The following is a 21,375-nucleotide window of genomic DNA, read 5'->3' as shown; positions in this document are numbered from 1 at the left end:
GTCTACTGCTGCTAAACTTCCCCAGGAATCAGGCCCTTTTTTTTATTTAATCATGGAACAACTTTCTGATTCCTCGGTTGTACCTTCTTCCAGCCACAAAAATTAAAAGCTTGTTAAGCAGCCTTTGCCACCACAGCAAGCTGACATCTTGTGTCATCTACATATAGGTGACTCTGCTGGTTCCTTGGAGCACTCATCTTTTTCCATAGATCCCACTGGTGTAGTCCCTACAGCCACCATGACTAGGGGTTAGACATGTCCTATGTGGCTGCTGGTCTGCCTTTGCTGGGCAGGGGAGATCTACCTTCTAGATACATCAATTTGAAACAGACAGCCTAAATAGAACTAATTGTATACCATGCTCTATCAGTTGTACGCTATACTCATATTTCCCCTCCTACATAATTGTATAAGTTACTTCATTATATCTTTTGAACCCTTTACAAACCTCTACAATATTAAATCTCTCTTCCTTCATAATTTTATAGCTTACTTCATTACGTATCTTGAACTCCTTGCAAACCTTTCTTTACTGAAATGTAAGAACACTAAACCTCTTTATGTTTTCCATTCGTCAGTATCAATCCATTTACTTCCTGCAAGATTTCAGAGCTAGAAGAACTGTATAGACTTATAATTGTTGATGTAAATACTTTGCCGTATATACCTGTCTTGTAATTATGTTTGTTTTTTCATGAGAAATATATCTGTTGTTTTTCTGAGAACTGTCTGAGAACTGAGAACTGTCTTTCACTTGTTAATAGAAATGTACTGTGAGAGAACTTTTCTCCCTGGGCCTCTGCTGAAAATTGGCTCTGCCCAGTTGGACTTTACTGATCAACAAAGGCAAATAAATAAATAAATTAATAAATATTCTTGTTGGTCTTGGGAGAATGGACAGGGAATGCCTCTCTGCTTAGCCAGAAAGCTGTGCCCATCCTTAGGGAGGTGATCTGATTCTGTTTCTTCAGGAATTCCTATCAAAAAGAAACCAAAGACTGAATATATGTCTTCAGCTGTCTCAGTGACACTAGCCAGGAGTAATTTATTCGGCTTAGCTCAGGGTTTAGTGCAGGCCTTGACCCTTCTCGTATGGCTGGTTCTGTTAAAAGAAAAATAGATTTTCATTCTCTTTTCTCAGTCCCACAGAAAATGTAATTTATTTCAACTGGAATTTCATGACCGTACACCTATTCCTTCCATTGTTCTTTCTGCTTTGGAGGTTGATATTCATAGCAGGCCATTCCTCTGAGATTCAGCCTGCTGCCCCCCCCCCCCCCCCCACACACACACACACAAATAAGCATATAAATTATATAAGGCTCCTCATTCTTTTAAGTTTTTATACACTAATCCCAGACCCTAGTTACAGCTATAGCATTAGTAAAGCCAGCTACTGCTAAGCATTTTATGAATATGAATCCCTCTTCTTCTGACAAGGATAGGGAAAAAGGATATGCTTCTGCAACTCTTGGTTTTAGAAATTCTCAACTCTCAGGATCATATGTTGATGTTTATTTTGGCCTCTTGTGAGAATGTGATGAATATTTTGGCATCTGTACTGTTGTCTTTTGTGATAAAAAAATCTGCTTTGTGCAATTTGGCTTCTATGATTTCTCAAATTGCTACCTATTGTTTAAAATGTTCGTATAACTCTGCTGATGCCACCTCCAGGGTTGCCATCACTGGAGATATTATGAGGAGGCTTGCCTGGCTATGATTACAAAACCCCTTCAGGATGTCAAAAATGAAATTTTGAAATCTCACTTGGATAGAGAACTAATTTCTGGATGTTCTGATGCAGACATCATTAAAAAGTGTGATGAGAAGGGAAGGTTGATTCAAAGGATCTCGCAGATATTTCAGCCCTCCTTCTCCAAAATTACTAAGGACTTCTACACTCCCTCGTCTAATTTCAATAAAAATAAAGTCCCAGCAATCTGCTGCTAAGCAGAGATTTAAAAGTATTGGCAGGGAGGTTCTCAAAGGAAATCAGGAACTCCCTAGAACAATGGGGAGTCTAATAAGTCTGAATGACTATATGATGGACTCCCCCCTCCCCTCCCACCCTGGCAGTCCTTTAACCCTTCCAGAAAGTCTGAACTTCCATTTTTTTTCTCTTTGGCAACAGATTGTTTAAAACACATGGATCATGGCAGTAATCTATCAAGGCTACAGATGATAGTGACAGTCTGTCCTTCCTTTTCAGTGGATTCCTCATCATCCATCAGACAAAAGTTTTCTTTTCCACCATGTCATCTAGCATATGCTGGCTCTGGGGGTGATAGAAGCTGTCCCTACTTCTCAGGAGAAGGATTTTATTCATGGGTATTTCTAATGTCAAAGAAAGAAGCATCTTGGAGTCTAGTTTTGGTCATGAGAAAGTTACAATGGCACCTGAAATCTTTATGGTCCCATCACCAACATCCCTTGACTTTTTAAATTCTAATTCTAGAATTTGTGAAAAGGGAGATTATGCCAGATCTCTCAGATTCCAGGTCTCCCATTCTTCCTTGCTGTTCCAGCACAGTCAGCCTCAGTCTTTGCTTGGGGAGCAGCGTCTATGTGGATAAAACAAAAAATACAGAGCAAAACGTATCAACATGAAAGAAATGTTAGCCGTCATAAATGCTATTAACTCTCTAAATCATTTGTTGTCCCTGGGACCTCTACAAGTATTTACAGACAACACCACAGCGATGTAGTATGTAAACAAACAAGTGGGAACTAGATCTTACCCTCTATGTAGACTAGCCATAGTAGTCTGGGATATAGTTTTTCAGCACGATCTCACACTGCAGGCATCTTACATTCCATAAAGCAAAATTGTATGGCAGACAACCTGATCATGGACAGGACAAAGCCTCATAAACTGAAACTGTATCAAAGAGTCTTCCAAAATTTTCTGCATTTGTGGAGAAATTTATCAGAAGCGTCCTGACAGACAGGATTTACTTGCACAAGACTAGGGGTGTTAGATACATCCCAACCCCAAACAATTGCAACTGACTGCCCGGATGAGAGGATCTTAATACCATTTAGGAATCTTATTTTCTGAGGATGTACATTAGGTATTAATGGAGGCAAGAAAACCCGCTACTGGAAAATCATATGTTATTAAATGGAAAAGGTTTTCCAGTTGGTGCCAACAAAAGAATCAGCACCCATTCAGGGCTAGTTCTGCTTTGATTTTGTATTATTTGTAATAGTTACAATACAGTAGCATGTCTTACTTCTGATTCAAGTTTTTTTCAGCTATTTAAGCATGACTGCCCATGGATCCCACAGTTTCAATGCACTCTTGTGTGGATTTTGTTTTTAAAAGGGCGTTTTTACAAGAAACCTCCTAGAAATCAGAAACAGGCAACTCCTTCTTTGGATCTTAATTTTGTGTTAGAAAAACTAAGTCTTTCTCCCTTTGAACCAGCTCAGCAGGCTGACTCGAGGTTCTTGACATTGAAAATAGTCTTACTTCTTGCTGTGACCTCTGCAAGAAGAGTGTATGAGTTGCAAGCTCTTATGATAGGCTGGCCTTGTCTCATTTTTCTCAAAGATAGGGTTCTTTGAGAACTAATCTTTCTTTTGTGCTTCAAGTGGTATCCAGTTTTACTTTAAGCTAATATATACATCTTCTTGTCTTATTTCCAGAGCCTAAAAATTAACACTTCATAATTTTGATGACCGCAAACAACTTGCTCACTATATTGACAGAGCTGATTAGTTTTTTAATTTCTTGTAAAGGTAAAAAGAAAGGACAACCAGTGTCAAAACTGAGTATTTCCAAATGGTTTTCTTATGCTGGTACCTTTTGTTACTCCCACCATGATAAAATGATTCCAAGTAGAGTCAAGGTTCATTCTGCCAGGGCTTTGGCTTACTCTGCGGCTTTTTGGTAAGGTAGAAGTGTTCTAGAAGCATCAGCTTGGTCCTTTGGGCATACTTTTACAAAGCGCTATAAACTTAATTCCTTCTACAGGTCTATGAAAGCCTTTGCTAGGACCATTCTCCAGGGACTCCTGGACCTTCACCCTTCGTTCACCTAGTCAGTCTAATCTACTCATATAGCTTAGGCTAGTTGCAGCAGTGGTCAAATGAAGAACATAATACAGTTGTGTAAGTAAACTTACCATAACAGCAGATGTTTGAATGATCACTGCTGCAGTAGCCACTTCCTCCCTCCCTTTTTTATTCAAAATTCTTATGACAGGATGTGCATTATTATTATTATTATTATTATTATTATTATTATTATTATTATTATTATTATTTTCCTAGCACTGTCTTCTCAGGGCTTTAGCCCCTCCCCTGTTGGCCTAACATCTCTGAAGGGTTTCACTCCCAAACCTCAACTGAAGTGAAGTCAGCTCAGCTTGACATGACTAATGGTTTGGGTTCATGGAAGGTGCCTTGAAACTTTGGAAGCTGGCCAGCTGTTATGTCCTTGACAGGATATAACCCATATAGTTCAGCCTACTGCAGCAGTGATCATTCAAACATCTACTGTTATTGCAAATTTACTTACAACTTATTTTTGGGGGGGGTCTCTCCAACTTGGAGGGTGCAGGTGGGCTTACTCTCTTCAAATGAAGCTTGCTCTGGGATTTGATGATATTGGCTATCATGGATATTTCTTCAAATTATTGTCAGTTCAGGTAATGTCATTATGTTTATCTTCACAAATCCCCTAATTATACGACAGAAAGTGTACTAGGGCTAACGTCTGCTCCTTGGTAATATGGCATTCTCTTGTTCAGATGCCTTTATTTATATCCCTCTTAGACCTGCTACATCATGTTCTTCCATCAGGACCTCTATCAGACAATGGGGACCAAGGACACATGCTAGAAACCCTATACTCTGCTTGCCTCATTATCTCTTTGATTGGTCTCTTTAAACTTGAATGCTACTTTGCTCCTACTAATGTAACCCTTTTTATTACCTCTGCTTTTGCACCATAGTGTCATTTTTTATATGTATAGCATCTACTTCCAGAATCATCCAAGACTCTCCTTGTCCTTTGTCAGAATAATTTAGGTAATACTTATCAGATTGCTATCCCGTTTGCATTTTTCACTTTTAAGAGGACTCATCAGGGGAACAGGATGTAGTAGCAAACTCCTTCCTATTTCAGCTCTTCTTAGGCAGAGCTGTAGTCCTCAAAACTTTTTTTATCCTGGCTTTCCTTTTCAATATGTTCTCCAGCAGTAGGCTTTTCAGTTTTTGTCCACAGATTGTTGTGTTACTATGCATTCCACCTTTTGCATTGCATGCAGAGGACACAAGTATTTTACCCATGAAATTCCTTTGGTTAATAGGTTTCTTGACTGTGTCCAATAAACTCCCAAAATATATCCACTCTGGCTATGGCCTAGCTTCAATGCTGTCAGATATATGACATCTGAAGTCTTGACATTTCACAGCTGACTGCTGTTCCTGCTTCCTTTCTATACAGGCACCCATTGATGGGTTTTCAGCCTTCTTTCCTTTGTAAATGGATGCAGCCATGAGCTTTTTTTCTGGATCCAGGATGGTGTAATTGGATAGACTTCCATTATCTACGTCAATCCTTTAGAAACCCTTACACTCTGTTCTGCTACCTTTTTTCCCACAGGACAGGAATTATGATCCTGGTTAAAACTGAGTCTTTGGTTGTTCCTCAAAGGTAAAGTTATTTTGAGATGCTCTTCATCCTTCCTTTTGGTTTCTCCTTTGGTTAGTGATTTAGTCCCCTTGACATAGTGTTTTGGCCGTAAGGGACCTCATGAGAAAAATCCAGTTTGATCTATGTTTTCTTTCCTTGCATATGGACTGAAAGACTTTTGTCTACTTCATTGTTATCCTTAAGCTGACTGTTTGTTAGGCAACTGGATTATGGTTTACCTATTACCTGTTAGACATTTGCTGATTTAACAGATTCTTCTCCACCGAGATGGTCTCTTACTGGTCTTATATCATACCACTGTGTTAGGCCCCAGACTGTCTCCATAACTGTCATGTTGCATGATAGGCCCCAAACTGTCTCCATAACTGTCATGTTGCTGGGTTGCCTTTTGCCTAGCATGTGTTAGTCCTTTAGCCCATTTTCTATGGAACTGTCAAATTCCTTTTTATTTTTGAGTAACTCTGTCACTGGTCTGGTACTTTACTTCACATTAGACCACATACTGTTTCTGCCTGATAAGTTGTTGCTCTTTCTATGCCCTAATTCTCCTTAGTTGACCCTATATCAGCTTACAACGTCCACCCCCTGACCTGAACTTGTGCTGCTGACATTGAGCCTCACTTTATGTTTGGCCTAGTCTTCTTGGAGCTTGCCGCCCTTAAGTTGTCTATTGCTCTTCCACTAATCCAATGAATCAAGTTTCTTCCTTAATAGTTCAGACTTTATGCATAGGGACACCAGATAGACCTCTGTTAGTTACATTACTATCACACTTCCTGCTGGTATAATGTGTATTGGATCTTGATCTTTGATGTTAGGGTTTGCAAGTTCTCTTTCTCTCTTATTTTTGAACAAATACATTTGGTATTTTGGCTGTTTTCGTCCTTAATCCCGCTGACTGTTTCCATACTAATTTACAATGTCCATCTTCATTCTTCAGATGTTTCTATTGATGACCTGGTATCCTATATAATATTTTTCCAGGACTGATACTGCAGTGCAGCATAAGATGGGTGATGCACTCCTGACTGTGACTTTATTCAGATGAACTGTTAAACTGAAGTCCCATCTGCCAGAGCTGGTGGTAGCTCTGGTGAATGTAAAAGATGCCATGGCACTTAACATGGCCAAATTTCTCCTAGTCACTATGAATACTACTTTGGGTCTGCCTTGAAAAGAGGCCATTGGCCTACTGGGACTAACCAGGCAAAAAAAAAGAGTAAATAAGTTGTTGTTGTTTGTCTTTCGTTTTTCCCCGGTTAGGGGTCACCACAGCGGAACTACGGTCCGCTAATGATTGGCAGTTGTTTTTTTATGGTGATGAGTTGCCAGCCCGATGCCCAACCTTCAACGAAGGCACGCCCATTCAACGCATGTCTTTCGAATGCCCACTCGACTGTGGGGAGGACATGCAGACTCCACACAGAAGGCACTCCCAACCCAAACTGAGAATCGAACAGGAGAACCTCTTGCTGTGAGGCAACAATGCTACCACTGCACCACCGCGGAAGTAAAAAAGAATAAATAAGTAAGTAAGTAAATAAATAAATAACTTAATAAATAAATAAATATAAAGCATAGTCTTCTTGGAGCTCAGTAGCTTATGTCCAATAGGCTGTTTATTGTTCTTCCATTTAGTCTATAAGTTGTAGCCATTCCTTAATATTTTCCAATGGACATGTGCAGTAGTCGCATATTGTTCCTGAATTTTGGTATAAAGTAAACTGGATCTTGATCTTTGATAATAGGGTTTTCAGGCACACTTCTGTCACTTTTTGAGTGGGTATGCGTATTAGTCTGCCTTCTACATCTGAGGTATTGATAGGTCAGCTGTCACTGCCTCTGGTCCACTGAACAAATTACTTTGGGAAACAATCTCTGCTAGGATCCACCAAACAGGCAGTGTTTAGGACTCTGCAAAACCATGCCAACATGAAACAATATCCAAAAACAACAGGCAAGAACCACTCAAAAAATAAAATCAAAAATGTTATTGTCTCTAGTGCCTTGGCTAAAGCACAGCCTTTAGGAAGTACTAAAAAACTTATTTCTAAACACACTTTAAATACACCCACCAATAAAACAGTCAACCAATAAAAATACACATCATTAAATTAATAGCCTCAAATTCCAATTTATATTAAGACCTGAGGGACATAAAGTGACAAACTTAAGAATAGAAATAGTTTCCTTATACGTTTTCTGAATAAAAATTAACTGACAATCTTTCCAAAACTGTTGCTTTTAGACCATTAAGATCCTAACTATGAAAGTGTGCAAAATGTTGTGCAATAGGGCTATCAGTCCTCACCTTTTAATATTTCTGTGTTCCTGTAATCTAATTTTAAACTTTCTTTTACTTTCCCCAATGTAAATTAAACCCTCATCAGAAGGTTTACTGACAATATTATTTCTCGCTAAGAATTGCAACTAAATGCAGCTTACGAATAAAGTTGCTAGATTTGCAACAAATGCTAGGTCCTCATCACATCACATCACTGTTCCTCACTGCAACAACTAAATTGGCTTGAACTACCACTCTCTCAACTACCTCCACTTAATTACTGCACATAAAATAATATATAAACCAACAGCTTGTCCATCTCTCTCCTCTATATTAACACTGTACCATCCAGACACCTTAGATCTGAAAACAAAATTCTACTTAAAGTTAACAAACCTCAACTCCCAGCTGGCCAGATGCTTTACTCCTTCACTACTTCCAAACTTTGGAATAACCTCCCAACCTCAATAACCTCCATCTCATACCCTGCTCTCTTTAAAAAATCCCTCAGACAGTACTTCTCTACCTGCTGGGTATGCCCATGCCAAAAATAACTCTTCTTCTCTTCTCACTACTCCCATTCTCTGGGGCTACAGGTGTGCACTCTGAGCAGGTCTGCAGCCATACCTATGACTGTTACTACACTGCCTAGACAAACCACTCTCTGGGGCTACAGGTATGCACTCTGAGCAGGTCTGCAGCCATACCTATGACTGTTACTACACTGCCTAGACAAACCACTCTCTGGGGCTACAGGTATGCACTCTTAGCAGGTCTGCAGCCATACCTATGACTGTTACTACACTGCCTAGACAAACCACTCTCTGGGGCTACAGGTATGCACTCTGAACAGGTCTGCAGCCATACCTATAACTGTTACTACACTGCCTAGACAAACCACTCTCTGGGGCTACAGGTATGCAATCTTACAGGTCTGCAGCCATACCTATGACTGTTACTACACTGCCTAGACAAACCACTCTCTGGGGCTACAGGTATGCACTCTGAGCAGGTCTGCAGCTATACCTATGACTGTTACTACACTGCGTAGACAAACCACTCTCTGGGGCTACAGGTATGCACTCTTAGCAGGTCTGCAGCCATACCTATGACTGTTACTACACTGCCTAGACAAACCACTCTCTGGGGCTACAGGTATGCACTCTGAGCAGGTCTGCAGCTATACCTATGACTGTTACTACACTGCGTAGACAAACCACTCTCTGGGGCTACAGGTATGCACTCTTAGCAGGTCTGCAGCCATACCTATGACTGTTACTACACTGCCTACACAGATTTAAATGCATGTAAATAATTGTATATGATGTTACTGTTTTTTTCTGCCTCCCAACCAGTATGGCATCTATATGACCAAAATTACATGTTAAATCATTATGGACTACCATAAAACTGCAATGGAAATGCTAAAAAATTGTAAAAAATGCTATATTTGATATTTGTATCCTATAATGTGAATTTTATGTGGAGCTTTTCTCCCCGGGCCTCCACTGAAAATGGACTCACCTAGTCCCAGTGGACTTTCCCGGTAAACAAATGCAATAAATAAATAAATAAATAATCTAAAAATATCACACTTAAGTTCATGAATATGAGGTTGTACAGTGGGAGCAAATTTCCGTCCATAGCCCAAAACTCTAAGTTGAGTTTCTGTTAATTTAAAACAAGAAATATTATGGACTAACATACCATGTTGGAAAAAACTATTGCCATTTTCCTTTCTTATACTGCTGTTGACCTTCCATGTTATTTCTGGCTTCAGGTTGAAAATGCCCTCTCTTCTGATCATTGGATGCCTCTTCTGGCATTCGCTGGTCTCTCCGAAAGTCTTTTATAAACTTAGAAGGTTCCTGAGCTGGAGGTAAATGAGGAAACAAACCATCTTCTCATTCTAGGTCTGTAGAAGCACCTGAAACGTCAGATGCAAAAGAAATGCCGCTTGATGAGTTAGAAGACTTCCTGGATGTTACAACAACACTCTGCCAAACTGGACAATCATTCGCTTTCCATAGGAAGGCACATCCACCTTCATAGTCATTCAAATCTCATTTTAATTTAGTAGTTTTCTGATCAATAAGTTCCTGTTTGTATGAAAAGCACACACCAACCACAAAGTGATATAAAAAGCCAGATAGAAGCCAGTAAGATCCACAACCGATTTATTGATTGAGCACTTTCGTCTCACAATAGAAACTTCATCAGAATACCATTGTAACAAAAACCTCACCTTTTATACATTGTCTTAATCACATAAAATGACATCACTTTCTTTATACAAAAAGTGAACTCATACATAATACAAATTACTTAAAAATGCTACATGACATAATCCTATATAAAACACTTACATGTAAAATTCTGCTTTAAGTTTTAAAATAGAACTAATAGAAATTGCACTATTGAGTCCTGGTGCCTCAGAGGCATTAGTTCTCATTTGCTATCTGAGCTCCTTGAGTTCTAGATATTCATCCAAGGGTCCCCCCCTCACCCAAAGTGACTTGCTCAATGATAGTGAACCTGAAACTGTGTCCTGCGTGCAAGCCAATATGTGCAGCTGTGGCATTTTTTGTTTCATTTCTACCAATGTCATAACAATGTTGGTAGATTCTAGTTTGCAGTGCACTGATGGTTTTTCCTATGTAAAAACATGGACACAGGGAGCACATAGCTAGATATATGACTCCCTTACTACTGCAAGTAAACTTGTTTCGTATTATGTATCCACCATAATTGGGTATATATATATATATATATATATATATATATATATATATATATATATATATACCTCCTTGCCTTCCAGGATATTTTTGCATTGCATGCAAAATCCACATTTTACCATGCTCCCCCCATCCTTGCATCAGTCTTTCTATAGGTTTCCATCATATTTTTTATGCTGGTATCTTTTTTATAAACAATTTTAGGGAATGTTCCTACCAAATCAATGTTTTCTGGGTTCTCACTGAATATGTGCCAATTGTGCATTAAAATCCTTTTAATATTGGAGAACTGGTTGTTAAATCTAAATTTACCTGATTTGTTGAAGTGTTTCCCTTCATTATATACAACCACTTCTTCGCTCCTCTGTGCTTTCCCTAACAGAGGAATACAATGTCCATTCTCTCTCTTTGTTGTAACTTCCTTCAATATCTCATCCACAAATGTTTCTGGGTATCCTCTCTTTGTCAGCTTATTTTTTAATATATTCAACTGATGTACAAATTCATCATGTTCTGATACCATTCTTCCTGTCCTAACCCCTTGCCCTTTTACTAGGGATTTTTTTCTGTGATAGTGGATGGCAACTATCGAAGTGCAGGAGGGTGTTGGAATATGTGGGTTTTCTGAAAATACTGGATGTAAATTGTTTGATGTTCCTATTTTTTTGTAGTGTGATGTCCAAGTAATGGGTAGTATCCCATGTAATAGTACTCGTGAATTCCAGAAATTCAGTGCTCTGCTCTATAAATTCCAAGAAATTATGCAATTCCACTTCACTTCCTTTCCAGAAAACAATAATGTCATCCAAGAAATGACCATAAAATGTCCAATATTCAGTAAATACACTTTTAAACACAATCTCCTTCTCCCAAAATGCCAAGACAATGTTGGTGAATATGGGAGCACATGCTGCCCCCATTGCTACGCCCCTGCACTTTCAAAAAAGTTGGCCTTCAAAAATAATAATGTTTGTATCTAAGACCAACTCCAACAAGGTCCTAATAGTGAGAATGTGTCCATGGCTAATATTAGTATGTTGGCACAAGAAGCTATAAAACCACTCAATGCCCATGTCATGTGGAATAGCTGAAAATAAATCTCTTATATCAATGGTGGCGAAGATTAAAGTGTCACAGTACTTATCATTGGTTATTTTACCTAAGCAGTCCCAAGAATCCTTTAAAATCCCTGAGCAGTCTTTGAGTATATGTTTTAGCAGACTATCAATAAACCTAGCTATAGGATATATTTTTGAAGCTCTTGCATCCACTATAGGTCTAAGAGGGGGGTCCTGAAGGTCCTTGTGGATCTTCGGGACTCCAAAAGTTGTGGGTATTTTTGGAGGGTCTATATTAGATCCATGAATGCTTAAATGTTCGAATCTCTAAAGGTCGACCTTTAGAGATCGAACAGTTAAGAGTTCGAATTACTTTAAAAATAAAAAAAAAAAATCAGAAGTAAAAAAAAAAAAAAACTAAAGGGATTAAGCAGGGGGGGGGGGCTTGCCCCCTGCTACAACTCTTTCATTTTATTTATTTATTTTTTTATTTTTTTTTTGCAACTTCAAACATTTAACTGTGCGATCTGTTAAGGTCGACCTTTACAGATTCTAACATTTAAGCGTTCGTCATTGTAATATAGACCCTTTTTGGATGCTTTACCACCATATACTTAACAGTGAATGTGTGATAATAGACCTTGGGACCCAGGTAGACAGTAGTCTCTCCTTTGATAGTCACATCACCACAGTAGTCATGAAGTCCTTCTACATGGCACAAGGGGTTTTCAGTTCTAATTCTCCACTCCTGTTCAAACCTCTCCAATATATGGGGTGAGCTTGAGGCAATATTCACATGACCAGTACCAGTATGATCCACAGAGGAATCACTATGAGTGACAAAATGATCCATCATCTGCTGTGAATTATCAACAGTCTTTTCTCTAAAATTAAAAAAGGGTTCACTGGCCATCACAAGACAACCACAAAACCACATCAACAGGAAAGAATATGCAAAAACAACATGCAGGAATCACTAAAAAAATAAAATCAAAAACGTTATTGCCTCTAGCGTGCCTTGGCTAAAACACAGCCTTTAGGGAGTACTAAAAATCTTCTTTCTAAACACACTTTAAATACACTCACCAATAAAACAATTGACCAATAAAAATACACATCATTAAATTAATAGTCTCCAGTTACAATCTGTATTAAGACCTGAGGGACATAAAGTGCCAAACTTAAGAATACAAATAGATTCCTTATACATTAGCTTTTTCTTGAACAGATTTTCTGAATAAAAATTAACAGACATTCTTTCTAAAACTGTTGCTTTTAGACCATTAGCGTCCAAACTATGAAACTGTGCAAAATGTTGTGCAATAGGGATATCAGTCCTCACCTTTTTAATATTTCAAATGTCTTACTGAGACAGATGCCTGGTGTCAAAGCCATAGTCTCAAGCTCAATGCCAAAAAGTGCATTGTCATCCCCTTTGGTAAAAACTCTGTACCCATGAACTACCACATAGGTGGTAGTCTACTTAACACTGAAAGTGTGATAAGAGACCATGGGACACAGGTGGACAGTAGTCTCTCCTTTGATAATCACATCGCCACAGTGGTCAGGAAATCCTTCTACGTGGCACACCTCATCACAAAAGGTTTCTCATCCAGAAAAAAGATGTCATTGTTCCCCTCTACTCGACACTCATTAGACCCATTATAGAGTACAACGCCCCTTTTGGAATGTACCTCACAAGACATGAGCAGCAGCTGGAAAGGCCACAGAAGTACCTCACAAAGAGGATTACTGGCCTCAAACAAATGCCCTACACTGACCGTCTCAAAAAACTCCAGCTTTACTCCATAGCATATCGCCTACTCAGAGGTGATCTCTGCCTAACATATAAAGCTATGTCAAACCAAGAGCTGTTGGACATGCTACACCTAAAGAAATCCCAATCCTTCCGAGCTACATGCTCTAGGGACCTAAATCTTGTCACCACAATAAATAGGACATGCTGGAGGGATAGATTCCTGTCCTAGAGACTTCCCATACTCTGGAACAGGCTACCCATCTATGTCAAGCAAACTTCTTCATTAGCACTCTTTAAGAAAAATCTTGATGAGTGGATGGGAAATAGGAAATACACCCCGGGGATCACTTCTGTGTGTCTGCTCGACAGTGGTACAGGAAAATAACTTTCTTGGGTGGCATAAGCCAGGGAACCTTGTTGGCTAGGCTTACTTAGGTCCTTGGGCCGCTAGCCTAGTAACTACCTATGAACCTATGAACCTATATATGAATGTTCCTCAGGTGTAATCTCATGGTTCAATACCAAATCTTCCAAAGTCAAATCAACTTTCCTGTAAGAGATGTTTTTTCATTAACACGTATTTCATCATAAGTATCAGTGTATAGTATGGTTAGCTCTTATTTACATAGCTATTTTGGTTCATGATGACTAGGCCCCCTCCTTTATCGGGCTTAATTGCCCTGATGTCAGCGTTACCACATATTTTAACATGTTAATTTCTTCCTTTGTGATGTTGTATATCTCCTCACCACCATTTCTCTTAACATTCAGCATGTTCTTAATATCATTCTCACACATTTTTTCGAATATTTTAACAGTGGGGTGTAATGGGGGGTTAAATACACTTGTTTTCTTACATATATTCCTTCCTTCTGTTGTCACTTTTGTGCCATTAAAATAAAAATCCAAGTTAAGCTTCCTAGTATAAAGCTTTAAATCAATAATAGTTTCATCTAAAGTGGCATTTTTGTTAGGCACAAAGGACAGGCCTGTTTCAAACACATCTGCTAATTGCTCACTTATACCTACATTGTTGTAATTGTAAATTTTAAAGTCACAGTTTCTGTTACAAATAATCTTATAAGGTATCACTTCATCTATCTGTTCCTGTTCTGTGTGTAATTCGTTCTTGAACCTCCAAGCTCTCTTGTTGTTGTTGTATTGGTTCTGGTTGTATGGGTAATACACCTCTCCTCCCCCCTCCAATGGTTCCTCAGTCGCTCGCACCTCCTCGGGGGGTATTCTAAATTCTTGTTTGTATTTCTTTAATTTCTCATTAATATCCGATAACAAAGAATCAAAATGAGCAGGAATCAACAATTTAGACAATTCTGTACATACTGACTTAATCTCACCCTTAACCTTATTCTGCTTAATTTTATCTCTTTCCAGCAGAATAGTAACCCACTCCAAGGCACACTTATGTGATGCTGCTAACCACCTTTTGGAAAAATTCTTGTCCAGTTCATCGTACATATCAAATGGAGTGGATGGGGTTTTAAAAGCTCTGAGACCCTAGGTGAGATATCAAAGTCCATATAATGCTGTAAACTCAATATATTAAACTAAATGGCCATTTCCTTGTGTAACAAGCATTCCAATTTTTCCAGTAAAATACTGGAGTCCCCAGGCAGAGAAAAGTGAGACCTCTGTCCCACTGACAGAAAGGGGTTTTCAGTTCTAATTCTCCACTCCTGTTCAAACCTCTCCAATATATGGGGTGAGCTCGAGACAATATTCACATGACCAGTACCAGTATGATCCACAGAGGAATCACTATGAGTGACAAAATGATCCATCATCTGCTGTGAATTATCAACAGTCTTTTCTCTAAAATTAAAAAAGGGTTCACTGGCCATCACAAGACAACCACAAAACCACATCAACAGGAAAGAATATGCAAAAACAACATGCAGGAATCACTAAAAAAATAAAATCAAAAACTTTATTGTCTCTAGCGTGCCTTGGCTAAAACACAGCCTTTAGGGAGTACTAAAGATCTTCTTTCTAAACACACTTTAAATACACTCACCAATAAAACAATCGACCAATAAAAATACACATCATTAAATTAATAGTCTCCAGTTACAATCTGTATTAAGACCTGAGGGACATAAAGTGCCAAACTTAAGAATACAAATAGATTCCTTATACATTAGTTTTTCTTGAACAGATTTTCTGAATAAAAATTAACAGACATTCTTTCTAAAACTGTTGCTTTTAGACCATTAGCGTCCAAACTATGAAACTGTGCAAAATGTTGTGCAATAGGGATATCAGTCCTCACCTTTTTAATATTTCAAATGTCTACATCTGAGGCATTAGTAGGTCAGATATCACTGCCTCTGGTCCATTGAACAAGTTACCTTAGGAAACAATGTGTGGTAGGATCCACCAAGGTATGTACTTATCATCATGATGGATGTGCAGGACCAGGTCCTTCTTTCTGTATGAATCCACCCTCTACCCTGCCTTGCTTGTTGGGTGAATGAAGCTCACTTTGAAAAGTTTTTGCCTCCTTATTTGTTTCTTCCCTTCTCTTGGCACCTCCTTTAATGGGCTAACAGAGATTTGGAGATGGCTTCCTGTACATACAGAATTGTGAATAAAGGGGAGAATGCTGATGGCATGGAAATGCTTTAGACTGTAAGATGCCCACATTCTATTGGCCTTGAAAAGTAGGTAGAGGAAGTTGGACCTGTTCCCACCATCTCACATTATGACAAGTATATAACCTTCATTTGCATAGCATAAGTTCAGGTGGGATTCAGTCTGCTTCAGGAGGATGAAGCAATAACGTGTTTCAGTATATGGGGGAGTACAATATGTATATAAGTATAGTGTATGTACTTAAGTAAATGAACTCAAACATGACAGCAGTTTACTATAGTCAGTATTAAATATAGTGGTTAATCAGCAGCAATTAGAAGTATATGTGAGAATCGACAGAGTGTGTTCAATCCAAGGTGTTAAGGACAGTATGGCTGCTACAGCAAACCCAAAGGTATACTTATTCTTTAAAAAAGATCAGCTGGACATTAGTGGGTTTACTTTCAACCTATTTTACTTGCTATTTAATATTTAGTACCACCTCAAGTCACTAAACCTCCCTCTCCCATACATTAGAATTGGTCAGTGTACTAAATAATTCTTTTCTTCCAAGACTTTGTAAATACTTTTTCTATACCACCTCACAAGCTCTATGCCGGAACTAAATCTTTTCAGTACTGGGACTAAAACAACTGAATGTGCTTACTTCTTTCATTAAAATCTTTATTTAACTAAATGATATTCAATAAACAAAGGTAGACCCCCCCCCAGGTTTGTTTTTTTCTGTAATATAATTATCCTAAAAGATAGAATTTCTGTTCATATCAAAGTTGTCAAACATATTTCTTAAACTTCATTTCCCATCATGATCTACAAAGAGTATTAATTTCTACAGCTAAGTACTATAATGCCTCTAGTAAACAGATCGAAAAGCATTTGTTTTACACCTGTTTGCTTCTGCATTTCATTTCTAAAAATCTCATTCATAGTTTTATGAAATGGTGCACACATTTTGCCATTATGACCAGTAACCTCAGAGTAAATGTCAATTGTCCTTATAGTTACTTAGGTCTTTATAAACTCTCCACTGTTTGATCTCCTTACAGAGCAGGCTAATTCATCCCAGTAGATAGCAGCTTTATTAGGAAATGGTTCTACTCCTCCTATGACAAACACATAGCACAAGTAAGAGGCTGTGGTCTCTAGTTTCTGTAAGATAGGTATTTAAGTCTGCATGATCCTTCTGTGACAAAGAAGTAGAACACTTAAGGGGATATGGTTTCTAACTTCTCTAAGAGAGAGAGATATATATGTCTGGATGATAAAATGATTTGTTTTTTATACAATGATTGAAATACATTGAATCATTGAGGTAATCTTATACAATTAACACATTTAGAATATTGGTATTTCAGTAGCAACATTTCAAGATTATCCCAACAACTAAAGATCTTACTATGATTTAGAGATCTTTTTCTGATCACTTTTTTTTCAGTTTTACATAGTAGTTTTGTGAAATTTAAAAAGGGGTGATAAAAATAGCACAGGATTATAAATCATGTGAAAAAGCTTACATGTTCTATTCCCTTATTATCAAATATGATGCTTACAGCCTGTCTGCATAAATGTTGTCTCTCATTTCTTTAATCTTTTGAGTAAGGAGCTGACGCACTCCCTCAAGCCTATTTAAGAAGAACTCGGTCTATAAATTAAAAAAGTTGCTGTAATCCAATATTGTCTTCAGGAATGCAGAATACAATTAGACCAAGACTGAACTGTTTCATGAGGAGACTGTCTTAAGGATGAGAACAGTAACTTCAAAGGCTTTTTCAGTCAAGTAAGACATGTTGAGATCTTTATATTGGTCACCTTTTTTCAGACTAATCTTGTTCAGCTGTAGAGTCGTTGATATGCTATTAATAGCAAAATGTATAACATCAGACTTAAAATAATGCATTCTTAGATTATTTTATAAAGTAAAATATACAATTGTGTACTCTTATTTCTAGCAAATGTATTCATTGCATTGCAAGAAAGGGATATATTTCATTATAATATTTATTCTTGTAATGTCTTCAATGTATTTAGTCATTTTGCTCGTATCTGTGTATTGTTATAAAATGTTCATGTTTGTTTTATTCTTGAAATTTGCAATGAAATTTGATTGCTTATATAATTTATTCATAGAGTGCTATTCTTCTACTATTTTATAAAGTTGAATAAAGCAATTTAAACATTTAGCACATCCTGTAAGTCAATAATGATTCCACCCAACTTGCACATATTTGTGTATCCTGCATATTGTACTTATTAAGGAATATATCTATTGTTCAATGTCCAGGATATCACCAGTCTGTTAGTTGACACTGGGATGTCAGAAATGTGAATGGACAGGAGTTCAAGCAGAGGGTGCAAACAGTTTGCCACATATTCATATTGCTGTGTGCAGAAAAACACAGAAAGTACAGTTGTGTGAGTAAATTTACCATAACAGCAGATGTTTGAATGATCACTACTGTAATAGTCTTAGCAATGTGGGTTACAGCTTGTCAAGGGTATAACAGCCAGTTAGCTTCCAAAGCTTCAGGGTACCTTCCACATGCCCAAACTGTCAGTCAGCTTGAGCTGAGCTGACTAAAAGACAGGTTTGGGTGCCAAGCCCTTCAGAGCTTTCTTGCGACCAAAGAGCACTCCTTTTGTGGGCATTCGAGGATTAACGATTGGCTAATGCTTTCCATTGCTGGGCAGATAACTTTCTTTCATGGGGGCTTCTACCTTCACTTTTTAATGACAGAAATTGTAGTTTTCTGTAAAATTATATGTTTAAAGCTAGGAAAGTGTTTTAATGACTACCATTAAGTACTTTTAAATGACAGCATCACTTTTTTTTCCTTTTTGGAAAAAATTGTTTAAACTAGTTTAAAACTGCATTCATAGATGATTACTAGGCTAGCAACCATTGGAGTCCTTTTTAAGCCTAGCCATATTTCTCAAATGTATCTGACAGGTTTGATACCCTAGGTTTATTTTAAGGGGTATATGTAGGCCTGGGCATGGGTGGTCAAGCATAGCTGGACCATACTGTTTTTTCTTGTTTTATTTTTTATTGTAGTACAATCTAATATATTTTCTGCACAAAATGCAGGATTACTGAGTATATGTTGCTGTTTTGTTCCTGCGGTCTAATTTTCTACTTTTCTGTGACATCTATCAGTCTTTGAATTAATAATACATAATTACAGGGTGACATCCCCTGTGTATGGAGGGCTTGCCTTCTACTGAAAAATCATTGTTTATGTGTTAGATTTTATTTTGTTTTGAACTGTTTTACATTGTTATGTATCTTTAATTGTTGGGGGTAGTAAGTGTCATTTTACACTACCTCACTAATAAATTGATTGTCAGTGTGTTATGCATGGATCTATATTAACTGAATGAAACACAATAAGAGCAAAAGCGCTTTGGGCGACACAAATGCAGTGAACACAGTAAATGCCGAAGTGCTTTTCCGCCGAAATTCAAAATATCGAAAAGTTTTGTTTGGCCAACCTCAGAAACCCGGTGTGATAATCAACCTAAAACAAACGTCATTAATGTGCTCAGTTAATCTCAACACTGAGCTTCTAACGTGAATATATGCACAAAGCAGCAGTTCCCCATTATATACAAACCCTATCCTAATAAACCGTAAATGTGCGTGTGACATGAAAACACCTAGCGTAAACAAAATAGCATGTGTCTGCATAACAAAAAGTAAACATTAACGCATTCTGAGATTCCCTTATCCAGTATAGCTCACTAATATAAATGTGCAATAGTTACTGACCTTAGGGTTAGGGTGCGGGTTAAGGTAAGTGCATATATAGCAATACATTCAACCAACACCTTAGGGTTAGAAGTAGGGTTTGTTTATATTCACATACTTCCTGCATCGGCAGGATATTGCACATTAATTGAAATATATTTTGCAGTTTTAAAAGTATTTTGCATGTTTAACAGCACCTCTCCTTTACTGGTACACAGTATATGATGTTTGCACTATGTGTTCCATAACTTTCTTAACTGAGTAAGTCCAGTCTTGTCTATACCTTTTGCTGCCTGACGGAGTTATCACAGACAGCATTTGGCCAAGTATGACAGTTTGTTTTTCTGTTTTTCGCTCATTTAGCGGTTCGTCTTTAAAGTACTTCGACATGTATATGTTGCCCAAAGCGCATTCGCTCTTATTGTGTTTTGTTCAGCTAATATAGACCCATTATGCATTCATTAATAGTCACATATTTTGTCTGCTATTGTACATATTCTGTTCTTGAACTATCTGCTTAGGCAATGTTACTTTTCTTTGCTGTTTTACATATCATGTGTAATACTTTGCTGTCTTACATATCGTGTAATATTAACTTTTCCTTGTTAATGGCCAAAAAAGGAACCTTTGAGAATTCTTTACTTCCTTGGTAAAGAAATGAATAAATCAGAATAACTGTACTGACCTAATAGCCCTGCGGTAATGTGTTACATGGAGCATGGTCATTACACTCAACAATCAGCAAAAACTCAAGCTTCGTATAGCTGTTAAAGAATCAGATACACTGGCTGCTGACTTTAAGCCAATGCAAAGTGTTTATCACATTTCAAGCTGTAAAGCAGTTCATTTTTTAAGTTGTTTTCTTTCTCTTTGTTTTGTAGTACATAGAAGCAGCTAAAGCTCCATTTACTACAATACCTTGTGTGGCAAAACTAAATGTGTAACAGCCTAACAACTGCATTTCTCTCTGCCTCTCTGTATAACTGATAGCATGTGTTGCATGCAAAGCTCCATGATATATTTCTCCAAAATATAAAGGAAAAACAGAGGAGAACAAGAAGCTGATGCACGTCACTTTATTCACAAATTAAGCACTTTCGTCCAGGTACTATGGACTTCATCAGAATAATTATACCAGGACAAAAGTGCTTAATTTGTGAATAAAGTGAAGTGCATCAGCTTCTCTTTCTCCTCCATTTTTGTTTTATCAGTTTGCCATATGTTTCCTGTATTTCTTTAAAATATAGAAAGTTGTTTATGATTAGAGACCTGAATAATAATCCTTTGTGTAATACACCATTCAGAGTTGTTATACGCCAGTCTTGTGCTGCAGTACATATCAGCCACCACAGAACAGTATCTGAAACCTTTGAAAACTTTGTACGCTATAATGTAATTCATGCTCACACACACACACACACACACACACACACACACACACACACACACACACACACACACACACACACACACACACACACACACACACACACACAGATGGCAGAGTATAACAGCTTAT

Source organism: Protopterus annectens, chromosome 2.part1 (genome assembly GCF_019279795.1).
Source record: "Protopterus annectens isolate FY-2018-M chromosome 2.part1, PAN1.0, whole genome shotgun sequence".
NCBI classification, from domain to species: Eukaryota; Metazoa; Chordata; order Ceratodontiformes; family Protopteridae; genus Protopterus; species Protopterus annectens.
Note: the sequence above shows the minus strand (reverse complement) of the source record.